Source organism: Lathyrus oleraceus, chromosome 7 (assembly GCF_024323335.1).
Source record: "Lathyrus oleraceus cultivar Zhongwan6 chromosome 7, CAAS_Psat_ZW6_1.0, whole genome shotgun sequence".
Taxonomy (NCBI): Eukaryota; Viridiplantae; Streptophyta; class Magnoliopsida; order Fabales; family Fabaceae; genus Lathyrus; species Lathyrus oleraceus.
In genome coordinates, this window is record NC_066585.1 from 104,696,479 (window position 1) to 104,714,286 (window position 17,808).

The 17,808-nt window shown below is 34.0% G+C and overlaps 1 long non-coding RNA gene across 1 annotated transcript in view; it reads left to right on the top strand.

The window, feature by feature from the left end:
* The window catches only part of LOC127107474 (uncharacterized), a 41,399-nt gene extending 30,688 nt beyond the window's left edge, over positions 1-10,711 (top strand). The window contains exon 2 of the long non-coding RNA XR_007795738.1: positions 10,350-10,711. This is a non-coding gene — a long non-coding RNA (uncharacterized LOC127107474). The remainder of the gene's footprint in view (positions 1-10,349) is intronic.
* The last annotated feature ends 7,097 nt before the right edge of the window (positions 10,712-17,808 follow it).

Sequence of the window (17,808 nt, forward strand, 5' to 3'; positions counted from 1 at the left end):
CACTTAAGTTATAAGTTATGATGAAACATTTCAAGAAAAACAACATATATGAAAGAGTTGTGTACGTTTCAGTGGTATTACCATTTCTATGAATATTTCTAAAACTAAAACCATAATGCGTAACAATATTTCTAACAACATTTCTATGAAGATTTCTAAAAATAAAGTCATTTCTATGAATATTTTAATAGTGAGTTACATACCTCAAACGTGATGACGAAGCTTCAACAAGTTTTGAAAATAGGTTATGTTTAAGTTGATGTTGGAAGAGTTTATGTTGAAAAGAGATGATGTTCGAGTTGATGTTGGAAGAGTTTTGATGAAAATCACCTAGGGTTTTTATGAAGAGAATAACGATGAAGTTAGAGTATTTTTTGATAGGTAGATGAAAAGTTAGAGTCTAGTTCTCTGAAGTATTCAGGCAATAGAATAAACTGTTGGTGTAAGCCCTAGAGGCCAATACTTTTGGTACTTGTATCAAATTATTTGTTAATAATAAAAGGCTTTTTTTCTTTATTATGTTTGCTTAATAAAGTCCCTAGAGTAGCTAGTTCGTTTAATGTATCAAGTGTGACTTGACCATGAGATCCCATTAAACATAAGGACTTTATTCTTAAAGTATATGTAGTTGAGCTTTGTTGTGAAGTGGGATAACATTAAAGCATTAAGACTATTATGTATATAGACCGATGATCACGTCTCATGGATCATGGATAAGGATTTATCAAGTCTTAAACATAGGTATGAATATTAAGAGTAATATTTATACTGGATTGACCCGCTATGGGAATACTATATAGAATGTTATGCAAAGGGTCATAAGTTATTCTCATGCTGATAATGGTGTATACCACCCTTCGACCTGAAACCACTATGGACCCTAGATGTAGAGTCGAGTTCCTTATTGTTGATCAAACATTGTCCGTAACTAGATAACCATAAAGACAATTGATGGGTACTCCACGAAGTATACTAAGGGACATGAGTGACCTAGATGGAATTTGTCCATCCTGCGTAACAGGATAAATGTCTACGGGCCCAATATTGAACTGGACAAGGATGACACGGTATATGTCTTGTGTTCAATATAGACATAAGGGCAAAAGGATAATTGTACACATAAGTATTATCACAAAAGGATTTGTTAGATCACATGACATTTTCGTGTCTTGGGTAGCAGTGATGTGTTGTTAGATACCGCTTACTGTTTATTATGTTAAATACGTGATTTAATATAATTGCCAATGCCGCAAAAACCTACAGGGTCACACACAAAAGGATGGATTGACGAGAGATAGAGTAAATAAGGAACACCGTACGGTTCACTTAAGTGAATTGTAGAACATCGTAAGGTACAGTGCACTTAAGTAGAATATGGAATATGGTAAGGTACCACGCGCTTAAGTGATTTTGGTATATCATAAGATATGGACCACATACACTTAAATGGGATTTTTAGCTTACAACTCACACAAGTGGTTCTATAAATAGAACCCTTGTGCAGAAGCATTTCATCAGATGAAATTTTGTTTCTCTCTCTCTCACTCAAAGCCTTCATTCGTAGCAGCTAGCAATGAGATTGAAGGAATCCGTTCGTGTGGACTGAGTAGAGGCGTTGTCATCGTTCAACGTTCGTGATCGCCCCTTAGATCTGCATCAAAGGTTACAATCGCCACAAGAGGTAACGATTCTATCACTGATCATGCCCATTCGTAAGGATCACTAAAGGAGAATTTTTAAATTCCACTGCGTTTTGGATCGCTCTTCTCCTTCACCAGGATCGATGAGCATGTTTCCTTAACCTTCTGTGATGCCAATTCTAACTATAGAGTGCAAGCTAAGATGGGGTGAATTAGGTTTTCTTGATTTTTCTTGTTTTAAACAATGATTCTTCCTGTTTTATTTTTTCCAGAATTAAGTGTATCAACTTTGAAAGAAAGTGCAAAAAAGTAAAAGACACAAGAGAGTTATCCCAGTTCCCCTTTCCAATTTAAGGTACATCTAGTCCCTTCACACCTTGAAGGATTTTTTCACTATGTTAGATCTTTGTACAACTCTCACATCAAGGCCTCTCTTACAATCTTCTAACATAAATGTCAAACCTATGGTGGACTTTGAATCAATCAAATTCAAATGACTTTTCACAAACACCAACACTATGATGGATTTTGAATCTCCCCGAATCAAAGAACCTTTTACAACACAAACATAAAATATACCAATTTAAATTTGCAAACACTTTTAGAAAGTACATACACTTTCTTTACAAATTAAGTCACCGCACACTTGGTGATCAATTACAACAATATAATAAAAAAAACTACTTTGAGTAACAATGATTTTGGACACTTTCCAAAATTCATAAATATTATCTTGCCTTTCTAATAAACAATTCAAAATTATATAGTACTTAAGTGCTTAAAGGTTTAATGAAACTTTTCTATAATATATGAAGTTTGTGATTGAACACTTGAAATTTGAATGAATTGTTTGAGAATTTTAATGAAAGAGGTTATTTAGAACAACTAATGTATTTTCCCTTAAATACATCCTAAGAAACTCTAAGAATAGATGCATAAGTTTGATACATTTATATTAAGATTTGCAATAGTTTAGAATGACAATGGTTCATGAAAAGACACAATTATACATTTTGAACAAGGTTTCTTAAATCGGTTAAATGGATACCTGATTTTAAAAATGCAGAACGATTTTCAAATTTCAAACAACAAATGTCATGTAACCTATTTCTTAAATTAATTAACTAGTTTCCTTACTTAAAAAGTGAAGATTCAACGTTTTAAAATTTTTAGATGAACCATCATTCAATCAATTACTTGAAATGTGTAATCGATTGCACCATTCAAAATTTGAATTTTGGTCTTTTAAAAGTTGTGGCTTGAAAGTCAATTATACATGAATGTTGGGAAAATTTTAGAGGGGGTTGAATGAGATTTTTTTAGCATCTAAAGTTTATACAAAGATTAATTGACATTGTACCTTATCTTATGGTAAAATCCTTTTGATTTCCATAATATCCAAAACTCATGCATTCTTATTCTTGATTCCAATTTTTTTCTTCTTTGATAAGATTTTGTCTTCTCTAAAATTAAACAAAGATAAATGATGAACATCTTCTTCACATATTGATAGCTAAGATCCTGTAAAGCATGGGTACTCCATTTTAGGCAAAGTACCGGTACGCATACGGTACTCGTATGATACATAACGACACCGTACTTTTTTTTAAGTCGGTACTCCAATGGATACATATTAGGTACGCGAACTCAATTTTCTTCTTCTATTGGTATAATTTTAGGCATTTTTTAATGGGATTTTCAAGTACTGATGTAGTGTTTGGCCAATTTGATTTGTTGCAAGATCGGTGGGTCTTGAAACCAAAGGAATAGTGAATAACTTATGGATCTTCAATCCCTAAACTTTAATCCATTGCATTGAAACTCCTTGCACAACCAAATTCTTCATCTTCTGCCGAGAGAAATCAGAGCACATATAAATTTATACTCGTGTACCCGTACCTTGGTTTTTCAAAAAATGTCGTATTTCGTACTGGTACCCATACCAGGTACCGGGTACATACTGTCGCAACCTGAAAAATGGAATGCGAAAAAAAACAACCGGCGAAGAAAGACAGGAGAGTCGCCACCGTGCGTTATTTATCCCAAAGGAGGGAAAGGAACGCTCGAAGTAAACCTGGAAAAAGGAAAGGACAAGACAGGGTCTCGCAACCAAATCTTGGGTTCGGGAGTCGATTATGCGAAGGGAAGGTATTAGCGCCCCTACCCATCCGTAGTACTCTACGGGATCCACTTTTGTAGTTCTTGTCTAAAGGGTGTGGGTTTATCTAATGTGTTATTTACTAAAAAAAGGGGTCAAAAGAAAATGACTCGCACGGATGTCGCATCCACAGCATACGTATCTCATCTGAATATGAGAATCAGAGTCTTCGTAGCTCGGCTACCTAGGGGTTAAGGGAAGTGTGCTCGGTAAGACATCGCGTCTTATGCCTACGTATCTCATCTGGAATGAGAATCAGAGCAAGCTGTAGTTCGGCTAACTACGGGGTTATGGATTGGGTTTTGGACGAACGACGTTACTACGCAATCTACCGGATGCTCGACCTTTGGAGACTTACTCGCCTGTAGTAGAAGGAGTTAACGTGTTGTTTTGGGTTTTAGGGATGCTCAAGGGCAAAAGGGAAATCCTAGACGAAGGAACCTGCATAAAGTAAACACACAAAACATCGTCTCCTATCGAGGTCTTCCAGCTAAGAAAGCGGTAAAAATACGGGAAAATGTAAAAGTACCACACGGATAAAGATCCGAAGTAACAGTAATTAACGGAACAAGGAAACCCTGAGATGCTTCCAAGCTAACACCATCAAAGAAAGTGAGTCAGTACAGGTAATCGGAATGAAACCTCCAGGGGGTATCCACAAATAAAATGGAAAACCACGCAAGTTATCCCTGCAAAAGTCATGTGAGCCCTCACAAAAACTCAACAAACAGGTTAGAGACAAAAAAATAGGGTAATCGAGGGTTGCCCCCAAATCAAAATGTAACCACATGAATCATGCCATTAAAATTCACAAAAAAGACATGCATCAAAAGGTATCAAATTCACCCATAATACCTCAAATATTCAGAGTATTCAAATTCAAAGCTCAAAGGTAATGGGAATAAGGGCAAACCTGATTGGAGAGATCGGTTGAAATCAAATGGCACGGCTGGATTTGCAAATCAATGTCAGGGTTTGCTTGAGCTGAAAGTGTGTGAGTCAGAATGAACCTTTCAGAGTTGCCTAGAGGTTGCTGCAGCTTAATTCTCACTCTCTCTGTCTAGGTTTCTCTTCAGGTTTTGTCCAGGGTTTTGTTCCAAGGAAACCTCAGAGTGTTTTTGCTTCTCTTCCTTTTTCTGTCTGTTCTCCCTCTTTTATAACCTGATTTTCATGGCTTTGTGGGCTCAAATGAGAGAGGTCCAAGTCCAAGATTTTTTTATTTTATTTATTTATTTATTTTTTATTTAAATTTATTTATTTAATTAATTTTTTTTTATTATTATTATTTTTATTTTTTATTTTTTATTTTTTATTTTTCGTTTTTATTTTATTTTATTTTTTTCGTTTTTTTTTATTTTTTTTTATTTCCTTTTTTTTCTTTTTTTCTTTTTTTTTTCGTTTTTTTTTTCATTTTTTTTTTAAAATAAAGTTTCTTGGATCTGATTCTGATTGACATGATGAAATGCAATGTATCTAATGTTAAATGACCTAAAAATGAATGCGTGAATAAGGAGGGCAAATTTTGGGGTGTTACAGCTGCCCCTATTCAGTCATCAGCTAACCCGAGTAGGATGAAAGCGAACAGCTTATCAAACAAACAGGGTGAGCTGTGATTAAATAACAAAGACAGACCGAAAATTTGTGCTCCGAGAACACCACAAAAATGCTGAAATACACCGCGTTGTTTATTTCTCTTCCGATCCTCTGGCTGAATCTGAATCAGTCTTCTGACTTAATCTGGAGTTTCGATCATCTGGCCGAATCTATACTCAACTTAATCCTCTGGTTGGATATTAATTTTAATCCTCGGGCTGGATACGATTTTGATCCTCTGGCTGGATTCGATTTTCGATCTTCGGGCGACTTCACTGGGGATCGATTCTCTGGCTGAATCTATTCTCTTCGATTCTCTGGCTGAATCTATTCTCTTCGATTCTCTGGCTGAATCTATATTCGGTCTTCGGGCTAGACCTGACTTCGATCTTCTGGCTAGATCTGGATTGATTTGATGATAAATTCCCATCATCAGGATCTCGCATCTGGGGCATACGTCGGTTGACCCTCTTTCGAAATCTACAGTCTTCATGTTAGATATGCAGCTTCGAGAATATCTCACTTTTGGGCTTCGTACATATTCTTCAGGCTAGAACATGTTATAACGACTCTTCGATTAGACTTTGTTTTTTAAATGCGATCCGCGGGCTGGATCCTCTTGTAAGCTGATTTTCTGTTGAGCTGTCAATTTATTCCTCTAGCCGGCTTGCTGGGGAAATAACGCTCGTAGTCGACTCTCTGGCTGAATCTTCAAAACAAACCTTAGCCTGACTCTTGGGAAAACGATTCGCAGGCTGAATCTTCAAAAATGACCCTCAGGCTGGATCACTGGAAAACGATTCTCAGGCTGAATCTTCAAAAATGACCCTCAGGCTGGATCACTGGAAAACGATTCTCAGGCTGAATCTTCAAAAATGACCCATTTAATTGCCTTTAATTGCCTTTATACTATTTTCTTGCACTACAACAAAAATGACTTTTGACAACAACGCAAAACCGCAACCTAAAGTGTAATAACCATAGCCTAAGGCTTTGGGGGGCGGTTTATCAGGCGTGGAATAAACGGTCGTTGCATGTTCCTTTAGAGCGTGGTTTTTTATTCTTACTCACGGATTCAAAATACTGTCTCTTCAAACTTCAATAGTCCACGGGTTTAGTTTTAGTTTTAAGTTGCGGTTTTCTAGTAACAACAGAAAAAATAATCGTCCCCAAAACATGAATAAATTGATCAAAACATATCAATATGAAGTATTAATAAGATGAAGTGTAATAAACACTTTGAAATGTAAAAAAAAAAATTTCAAAATAAATTCAAACTCTTTGAAATGTAATAAACTAATTAGTTGACATATGTAACTCCATAAAACAAAACATAATTGTCCATATTTGAATCAATGATGGTCTTCATCATATTCATTGTATTGAGGATCATGAGAATCATCATCTTGAGAACCGTCAACTTGATCATATTGAATATCATCATCTTGATCATATTGAAGATCGTCATCTTGATCATAATGAAGATCTTCGTCATGTTGGAGATTGCCGTCTTGTTCATCTTGAGGGTCATCTTTATTTCTATCTTGTAAATATGAAGAAAAAATTTATAAATTAATATAAACACTAAAATAATCATATTTTTAAAGCCAAAGACACCAAAGAAGCAAATTTATTTCTATTCAAAATGCAGTAATTTACTAAGCATGCATTGAACATAATTAACCACTCTTTTAAACATCATTAACCATAAGTTTGTAAGTATTTCAAAGTATAGACATGATGTCCATTATATCCATTATAAATTTGAAAATTAATTTCTTGAATCAAAGTAATAGAAATCTTATAAATCTACTGAATCTGGAAGGGGTCCTAACAATGTTAACCTTATCATAGGTATCATGCAAGTAGATTTTGTTGAGCAACTCATGATAAACAAGATTTTGAGAAAACATCATTCTTTCAAAAGTTAAAAGTGTGATTGAACTCAGATCTTTATGAAATTTAGACATAAATTTTACCAATCAAAACAATAAAGAAATAACAACTCAATACTTAATAAATTAATTTTGATTAATATCAATTGTAGTGCCTTTTGATGAGCAGGAGTACAAGTTGATGTCGATGAGTGCGGTGTTGGAATATTATCATTGTACAAAGCTTCTCTCATCTTATCATTTACTTCATCTTCACTTAAATATGGATTTTATTGCATATACATGCTTTTTAAAAGTGCCTCCATTGATCCCATCTTTTACGTCATATCAGAAATTTTACCATCATATTGTATTTTCATTAAAGAAATTTCTTCATTTCAACAATGATGATATAATAGTTCTTCCATAACATCTCACTCTACCGGAATTTTCTTTTCTAAATAGTGAATGAAATGTTTGTGTTCATGCTTCACTTGAATTTTCAATAGATTCTTGAAGTTTATCCTAATATATTAAACTATCAGTTTTGAACAAAATTAAAAACTACATCTACAATTAAAATGGATATTATAATTTAACTTACAACCGTAAATTGGGTTTTCTCATCCACTTATTTTCCCTTACAACTTTTTTGAATTTCAATATATATTTCAATATATATATATATATATATATATATATATATATATATATATATATATATATATATATATATATATATATATATATATATATATATATATATATTAATTAATTAATTTATTTGATTGAGGTTCAGATTATTAAAAAAATAAGTGTGGTGTAGTGGCCGCGAAAGTTGGTATTAAACCTGGGTTTGACTCCTAGGTTTTACATTTTGAGAAAATTTTGCTTTCTATAAAAGAAATAGGATCACACTTTCATAATAGTGGCAAAAAAAGAATACACGACGGTTATATACGTTTTATTATTAATCGTTGCTTATGATGAATGGATAACAAATATGATATGCCCGCGTTTCTAGAATTATAGCGTAAAGTAAATAAGGGACGGTTTTCTAGCTATTGTATAGAAACTCATCAACGCATATAAAAGTGCAGTCTATTATACCTTTAAAGGACGGTTTTCTAACAGTTGTCTATAACTTGTTGTCTAAAGTAAAAAATGTTATAGTGTTGATTTGAAATTATAGTTGTTAGTCGATTAATCTTGTTCTTAAAGTTTTTTATGTGTTGCAAACATATAAATTGAACTTAGGTTGAAAGTGATTATTGATCTTAATTCTTAAAATCGGAAATAGATTAATCAATCGAAATTAATAATTAATCTAGGAATATATAATAATATAATTATGTGATTTATAAATTAACAAGCACTATTTTCTGTTTTGATTCCGAACTCATCTAAGGAGTTAGGAAGTTGTTGTTAAAAGAGTGAATTATATATCAAGGAATTGGATATAAAAATTGAATTAATTTATCATAAAACTAGAAAATCACTTTAAGGAAAGTGCCGTAGATACCAATAATGAGAATTAACGGATTCAAAATAAAACCTGGTCACTTTTATTATTTGATAATATTCAACTATTTATATTTTATTTTCTATTAAACCAACATTTCAAGATAAAAGCGCAATTCAATAATTTTAGTACTTTTCAATTGCGATGTTGAAATAGAGAAATCCCTGTGAAAAATTAAATTTGATTTTATTAAGTTGAAAATAAAATTAATATACTTGTTAATTATTCATCACATGTCTAATAAGTGAGAGAGATTGAAAAATACTTTGGGTTGAAAATATGGTTAGTCCTTAAAAATTTGAGAGACTATTTTTTTTACTCATTTTTAATATCTTGTAATAACTTTTTTAAAGTATAGTGAATCAGGGAAGTATTCTCTTTCTCAAAGTAGATTAGTTTGATTGAAATGGACAAATAAATTCTTTGTGTACTTGTCTTTTATCTTTTAGATTTGATTACACTATTTGACGTGTTATTTTGTTGTTTGATGCCATTTATTTTAATTGTCTTTGCTCTTTGTTTCGCATATCATTATTCTCGACAAAGTGGAATATTATTTTTAAAATTTTTAACGAGAAGGTATTAGTGTGGTTGAACCTTTCATTTCATAACATGTTATTTAGTTGTTTATATTATAACATGACATGATGTGGCCGTGATCGTCTTTTCTTTTTAGGTATGAATATCACCTTTCGTAATGGATCAGGTTATCATCTTGGTTCAAAGTACATATTTATTCAATCCTCCTTAGTTCAAACTTATGACCTTAGATTTATTCCGACCCACAAACGAACCAAAAACGAGGTCTGATAGCGGTGAAATGTATGAAGATATTACTCTGATCCCCATATTTTTAGTTTAAACTCGTGATCCTATTAGAATTATGTTTGTCCAATTATCAATCACAAAATCTTATTGATGAATATATTGTTCAAATACAAGCGTACAAATAATGAGATACAAATAATGAGATGTTAATTTATTAAACACTAGTATATTTTTAAATATGCGGAGAAATAATAATTACGAGAATATAAAATTAAAATTACCTTGTTCTTTTTATTAAAAAATCTAACACTTGTGTCAATTTTATCATTTGTGTTAATATTCTAGCGTCTAGAACGCAACTTTTTCTTGATCATATATAGAAAAATCGTAATTGGTATACACTTTATTGGTTTTGAAGGAATAAAAGTTGCATGTGTTGAATCAATGGAGGCATTAGATTCTTTCATATCATTATCGAATAACTAATATTTAACCACACGTATAATAATAAACTATAAATATAGAAGCTGAAATTAAAACAAACTAGCTATATAAAAGAACAACATAACTACCACCAATTTTCCAACAGAACAACCCAAGAGTTTCGAAATGGCATACCAAAACAACAATTATAGGTGGAGTCACATCCATGAGATTTTGGAACCTGCATCTTATCCACGGCATCATCATCAAAACCTTATTGTTGTGACATACGAGAAACCTATAGCCTGGGCAAATCAATCATACCATGTAAAGCTTCGTCATGAGACAGAGGCCAGTCGACTAGATACGAGGTTTCTCAACCGAAATAACAGTGTTGATCTAGAAGCGGAGGCTTTTATCCGACATGAGCATTGGAAGATGGCATTAGCCAAATTGATGTCATCAATGGGTGCTACTTAATTGACCATTCTTCTATCTTATCTATGTAGGGCCTTCATGTGTGTCAAATTGCTGGTATTGTAGAAGATCTGTGTTCATTTTACGTGGATTTATATTCATTGAAGTTGTTGTATGATTGTGTCCCTTCAACTTATTTGTTACAGCTCTATTTTAAGCTATTGTTTCAAATACAATAATCTACACCTCAAGTACTCTGGCATGTATTCTTTTTTTTCAATTAATTAATAAATCAAGGCCTTACTTTTGTATTGTAGTTGTTTTCTTTTTCTTCTAAATTGACCTTTTCTTATACCTTGGGTCTGCCTTCCCCCAACTCCAATTTCGAAACAAACCATTCTTGTATCTGAACAACCTAGAGATGAATATCAGCTACCACAACCTATTATGAAGGGAGATCATCTATCATCATTTCAAAAGGTGAATATCAAGTAAGTTTTGAGGATTGTACAATCTCCATGGCAGAATCGTGTGCTAAAGGTATTAAAATTTTGTCTATTCTAATCCTTCAGAACAAACTCTCATTACTTTGGAAGGATTTGGGGAAATGGGGAGTCATATCTTTTGGAAAGGGCTTCTTTGAAATCACATTCTCAACTCTCGAAGATGTCAAAAGGGTTCGAGCTTCAGGAGCTTGAATCTTGTCTCTAGTTTTGTTAAAACTCTTTCCTTGGTCGAAAGACATCACTCCAAGTCTTCAAGAATCCAACACGGTCCAAGTCTAGGTGAGTTTTATGGATTGGCGCAGGAATACTGCTTAACTATAAAGTGAAACCTAAGAAGGGGGAATGAATTAGGTGTGAGAAAATTTCCAAAATAATAATTAATTGTATGATTATTATTTGAATTAATAATATAAATATAAATATTATATTTAAAGTTTTCGTATTTCAATTGCATGGTCTATAGTAATTATTATTGGTCTAAAGTGCAATTTAATTGGTTTCCTTTCTTTTAGAAGTAGTTGCAACATATAAACAAATATTTGGTATTCTTATGCGAAACGTTGTTACTAAGTTGCAATTGGAATAGTGTCATGCCTTTTCTAAGAGTTGCTACTGTTTCATAACAGACGCGATTTTCAATATAAATTACAGGTTATGATCACGGTGGAAAAACACACAAAAAACCAATCTCAATTAATTTCTCATTATAAATCATCTTTCTCTTCTCTAATGCATGAAAGCAATTGAAAGAAACATTCTTCTGTAAAATATTATCAACAGATACGCTTAGAGAGATTGTGCAATTCTCTTTAAGGATTCCAAAGTATCCTGCAGGAAATTCGTCGGTAACTCCTTTTGCATTCAATATAGAAAGATTGGTGGGGATGAATTGTTCCTTAAGCTTAGTGTAAAACTACACGCTTTGGAAGTTTATCGTGCAAATTAATTTCTCTGTTTCAACTCCATTTGTTCTTAGTTTTACAGCAACACCAAAAAATCAAAGACACTAACAATCTTAAGGAACAGTCCTTCCTATTCAATGACTGCTTCACTAAAAGAGATGACTTCTGACTTTGTGAAATTAGAGAAATTCGATGGAGGAAATTTTATTCGTTGGCAGAAAAAAATGAAATTTCTTCTCACAACATTGAAGGTGGTGTATGTCCTTAACATTCCAAAACCGGAAGAAAAAGAAGATGAAACAATTGCTGAAACTAGAGAGAGACAAAAGTGGGACAATGATGATTATATATGCATGAGACACATCCTCAACGGTATGTGCGATTCGTTGTTCGACATTTATCAGAGCAGTAACTCCGCAAAAGAGTTATGGGAGAAATTGGAATCAAGATACATGCAAAAGGACGCTACAAGTAAGAAGTTTCTTGTTTCTCAATTTAATAATTATAAAATTATAGATGGTAGGTTTGTTATGGAACAAATGCATGAAATTGAACGTATTCTCAATAATTACAAACAACATAATATGCACATGGATGAAACTATAATTGTATCCTTCATAATAGATAAACTTCCTCCTTCTTGGAAAGATTTTAAAAGAACCATAAAGCATAAGAAGGATGATATTTCTCTTGACCAATTGGGTAATCACCTTCGTTTAGAAGAAGAGTATCGAAAACAAGATGATACTAAAAGCCAATTTACTCAAGAGAAGGTCCATGTGATGGAGGAAGGAAATTCAAGCAAACATTCCAATAAAAGAAAACGAGATTTCAAAAATTCTCATGAGAACCACAAAGGTTATAACAACCTAAAGAAAAAGAAAGGAAATTGTTATCATTGTGGAAATCCAAGACACTTTAAACATGAGTGCAGGTTCTTAAAGAAAAAGAACAAAGATAAGAATTCAAGTGCAATAAAAGAAAATCTTGTTGCTGTTATTTCTGAAATCAACATGATAGAAGATGTTAATTCTTGGTGGATAGACTCTGGTGCTACCCGTCATGTGTGCAAAAATAAAGAACTATTCAAGACCATTAATGAAGAAGATGGTAGTGTTTTGTACATGGGAAATGCTTCTACTGTCCAAGTCAAAGGAAAAGGATCGGTAGAGATTGAATTCACATCTGGAAAAATACTCACTCTTAAAGATGTATTCTATGTTCCTGAAGTTAGGAAAAACTTGATTTCTGTACCTTTACTTAATAAGTATGGTTTCAAATCTGTATTTGAGGGAGATAAATTTATTCTCTCCAAAGGGGGAATGTTTGTGTTGGTGTAAGCCCTAGAGGCCAATACTTTTGGTACTTGTATCGAATTATTTATTAATAATAAAAGGCATTTTCTTTATTATGGTTGATTAATAAAGTCCCTGGAATAGATAGTCCGTTTAATGTATTAAGTGTGACTTAATCATGAGAACACATTAAACATAAGGACACTATTCTTAAAGTATCCGTAGTCGAGCTTTAGTGTGAAGTGGGATAATATTAAAGCATTAAGACTATTATGTTTGTAGACTGATGATCACATCTCATGGATCATGGATAAAGAGTTATCAAGTCTTAAACATAGGTATGAATATTAGGAGTAATATTTATACCGGATTGACCCGCTATGAGAATACTATATAGAAAGTTATGCAAAGTGTCATAAGTTATTGTCATGGTGATAATAGTGTATACCACTCTTCAACCTGAAACCACTATGGATCCTAGATGTAGAGTCGAGTGCTTTATTGCTGCTCCAACATTGTCCGTAACTGGATAACCATAAAGACAGTTGATGGGTACTCCACAAAGCATGTTGAGGGACATGAGTGTCCTAGATGGAATTTGTCCATCCTGCGTAACAGGATAAATGTCTATGGGTCCAATATTGAACTGGACAAGGGTGACACGGTTTATACCTTGTGTTCAATATAGACATTAGGGCAAAGGGGTAATTATACACATAATTATTATCACAAGAGGTTTTGTCAAATCACATGACATTTTCGTGACTTGGGTAGCAGTGATGTGTTGCTAGATACCGCTCATTGTTTATTATGTTAAATGTGTGATTTAATATAATTGCCAACGTCGCGAAAACCTACAGGGTCACACACAAAGGACGGATTGATGAGAGATAGAGCAACTAAGGAACATCGTAAGGTACGGTGTACTTAAGTAGAATACGAAGTATGGTAAGGTACCAAATACTTAAGTGATTTTGGCATATTATGAGATATGGGCCAAAATACACTTAAGTGGGCTTTTTGGCTTGAAGCCCACACAAGTGGTTCTATAAATAGAACTCTTGTGCAGAAGCATTGTATGGGAATACAACACAACTGAAGAGTTGGAATTTCGTATCTCTCTTTCTCTCACTCAAAGCCTTCATTCATAACAGCTAGCACTGCGATTGAAGGAATCCGTTCGTGTGGACTGAGTAGAGACGTTGTCATCGTTCAACGTTCGTGATCGCCCCGTGGATCTGTATCCAAGGTTTTGATCGATTACAAGAGATTTGCACCAAAGGTTTGAATCGCCACAAGAGGTAACGATTCTATCACTGATCATGCCCATTCGTAAGGATCACTAAATGGAGAAATTTTTAAATTCCGTTGCGCCTTGGATGACAATTCTCCTTCAGTGGTATCAGAGCCACTTACGAAACCATGAATCTGATATCTGTTTTTGTTCTGTAATAATATGATTGAAGACAGAATGAATCAAAGATTAAATTGAGATCGATCAAGTCATATATATGATATATGTAATCCTGATGAAAAATACATTATATATGATATAGTGTTCTTGTTTCGTTCATTCAAACATTCAATGGTTGTTTTCCTTTGAGCGATCAATGGTCATTTGCTTCTTGATCCGACATTTGTATGATGAAGCAATGACATGTTGATCAATCATACTGAATCAACAATCGAGATGTGTTTAACGGTCTGAAATTGGTGCATCAGGGTTAGTGACGGCACAAGGGTTGTGTTGTCAGAGAGTTATGCGATTGGGGTTGTGACTGCACAAGAGTTGTGCTTTCTAAACACTTTTTGGAACAGTGTTAACCGGTTAACGCATATGGTTAACCGGTTAACGCATTACGAAATAAAAAATTTGAGTTTTTCAAACAGTGTTAACCGGTTAACGCTTTTGGTTAACCGGTTAACGCAAGGCGGAAAACAGTTTTCCAAGACATTTTCAAACAGTGTTATCCGGTTAACGCATTTGGTTAACCGGTTAACGCGAGGCAGAAAAAAATTTCTTGAACAGATTTCAAACAGTGTTAACCAGTTAACGCATATGGTTAACCGGTTAACGCAAGGCAAAATTCACCCGTTCGGCTAACTCAGTGCTTTAAAAGTATCAAGTGTTGATGCGAAAAGCGACATTGATTTTAATTGAATTGTTCATTAAAATGTGGTGATCGGTTATCGAGATTTAATTTGATTTTAATTAATTAAAGGAATTAATAATAATAATAAAGTGTTTATTATTGTCTTGTGGTGATCGGTTATGGCCTTAGTTTTCCTTTATTTTGTTTTGGGTTTTAAAATACGAGATGCGTGTCGTGCCTCTCTCTTAATCTCCCAAATGTAACTTCTTTTTTCATTTCACTCCCTCGTATGTAAAACGAGTTTCTTTTATGTAATGTAATGATATGAAGAAAGCAAAGAAGTCAGTGCCAAAGGAGGACAACCTTGAAGATCTTGCTTTGAGAAGCTTAGATCGTTGTTAGGTTAGCTTAGGTTCTCTCATTGGCTTGGGAGAACAATTGCGCTAGGGGCCATAACTGTTTCATTATGCATGTATGTATGTTGATGCATGTGAATGTATTATATGATAAACAAGCCGGTGAGATCAGAAAAATTGCAATTCCCTCAAATTAAAATATTAAGTTCTTGCTTTCCAAGTTTTAACACTCATCAAGACTAGTATCGAATAATGTAGGTTTCGCCTACGCGAGGTGCATGTTCTATATTAGTAAGGTGCGATGGGATAATTGTAATATCCAACTGTTAAAACAATGGGTCAAACTTAACTAAACAAATTATAATAAGATTATATATGTTTAGAAGCAAGAGTTGGGAATGATCCATATGATGGATTGGAATAAGGAGTTATTCACCCAACTGAAATTTTCGAGAGTTGTATGAGATACAATTGGAAGGAGTTCCTACCTAAATAACCTAGTTTTGTGTAATCCGCCTACGCGGACTTAGAACGAAGTGAAATATGGATCTTGACCCACTAGAAAATCTTCCAACGGGATTTTTCGAATCAGATGATGAGGGTCATTTGTTTTGAGTAAAATAGTGGGAGCATATTTAATTAAAGGCCTAATTAAATATGTCAATGATACTTATATTTTCATTAATCCTTATGTAGATAACCATGACAGCAAACACCTCTAATAACATTTTGCGATCAATCCTTGATAAGGAAAAATTGTCTGGGACAAATTTTCTGGATTGACACCGAAACCTGAGGATTGTCCTCAAACATGATAAAAAGTTGTATGTCTTGGAGACACCTGTTCCTAAAGAGGAACATCCTAGTTCTGCACCTAAGGCCGAAAGAGATGCTTATAAGAAGCATGTCGATGATGCCAATGAAACTGCTTGTCTCGTGCTAGCTACCATGAACTCAGAATTGCAAAAGCAACATGAGAACATGTCAGCGTTCGATATGATCGAACACCTGAAGTTGCTCTATCAAGAGCAAGAAAGGCATGAGAGGTTTGAAGTTTCAAAATCCCTTTTTCAAATAAAGTTAGCTGAGGGAGCCCCTGTAGGTCCCCATGTGCTCAAGATGATTGGGTATGTGGAAAATCTTAAGAGATTGGGTTTTCCCTTCGAAAAGGAACTTGCGACTGATTTGATCTTGCAATCGTTGCCAGATAGTTTCAGTCAATTTGTCCTAAATTTCAATATGATTGATATGGACAAATCTCTTCCTAAACTGCTCGCCATGTTAAGAACTGCCGAGCAGAATCTGAAGTCAAAAGGGAAGTCCATTCTGATGATCGGAAATGGAAAGAGACAGAACAAAAGGCCCACTAAGCAAGGTGATAAAGGGAAAGGCAAGGAAGTTGCCAAACCCAAACCCATCGTTGCTGCTTTAAAGCCTAGTGGAGGCATAGCAAAAGAAGGCACCTGCTTCCATTGCGGTAAGACCGGACACTGGAAGAGGAACTACCCAAAGTACCTGGAAGATAGGAAGAATGGAGTAGAGACTTCAACTTCAGGTATTTTTGTTATTAATTTATCTACTTCTGCATCATGGGTATTAGATACTGGATGCGGTTCTCACATTTATACAAATGTGCAGGGGATGAAAAGAAGTAGAGATTTGGCAAAAGGTAAAGTTGACCTACGAGTTGGCAATGGAGCAAAGGTTGCTGCTTTAGCCGTAGGGACTTATGTATTGACTTTACCTAGTGGTTTAATAATTCAATTAGAGAACTGTTATTATGTATCTGCAATTAGCAGAAATATCGTTTCCGTTTCTTGTTTGGACAAGTTCGGTTTTTCATTCATAATAAAGAACAATTGTTGTTCAATTTATTTGAATATTCTATGCTACTGCTCAAATGAACAATGGATTATATGTCCTTGATCATGAAATGCCTATTTATAACATTAATACTAAAAGGATGAAACCTAATGAGTTAAATCCAACTTACCTTTGGCATTGTCGATTAGGCCACATAAATGAGAAACGCATTTCCAAACTCCATAAAGATGGACTCTTGGACTCTTTTGATTATGAATCATATGAGACATGCAGATCTTGTTTAATTGGAAAGATGACAAAGTCTCCATTCACAGGAAAAGGCGAAAGAGCTAATGATCTTTTGGCCCTCATACATACTGATGTATGTGGACCACTGAACATACCAGCCAGAGGAGGTTTTCAATACTTCATCACATTTACTGATGATTTCAGTAGAT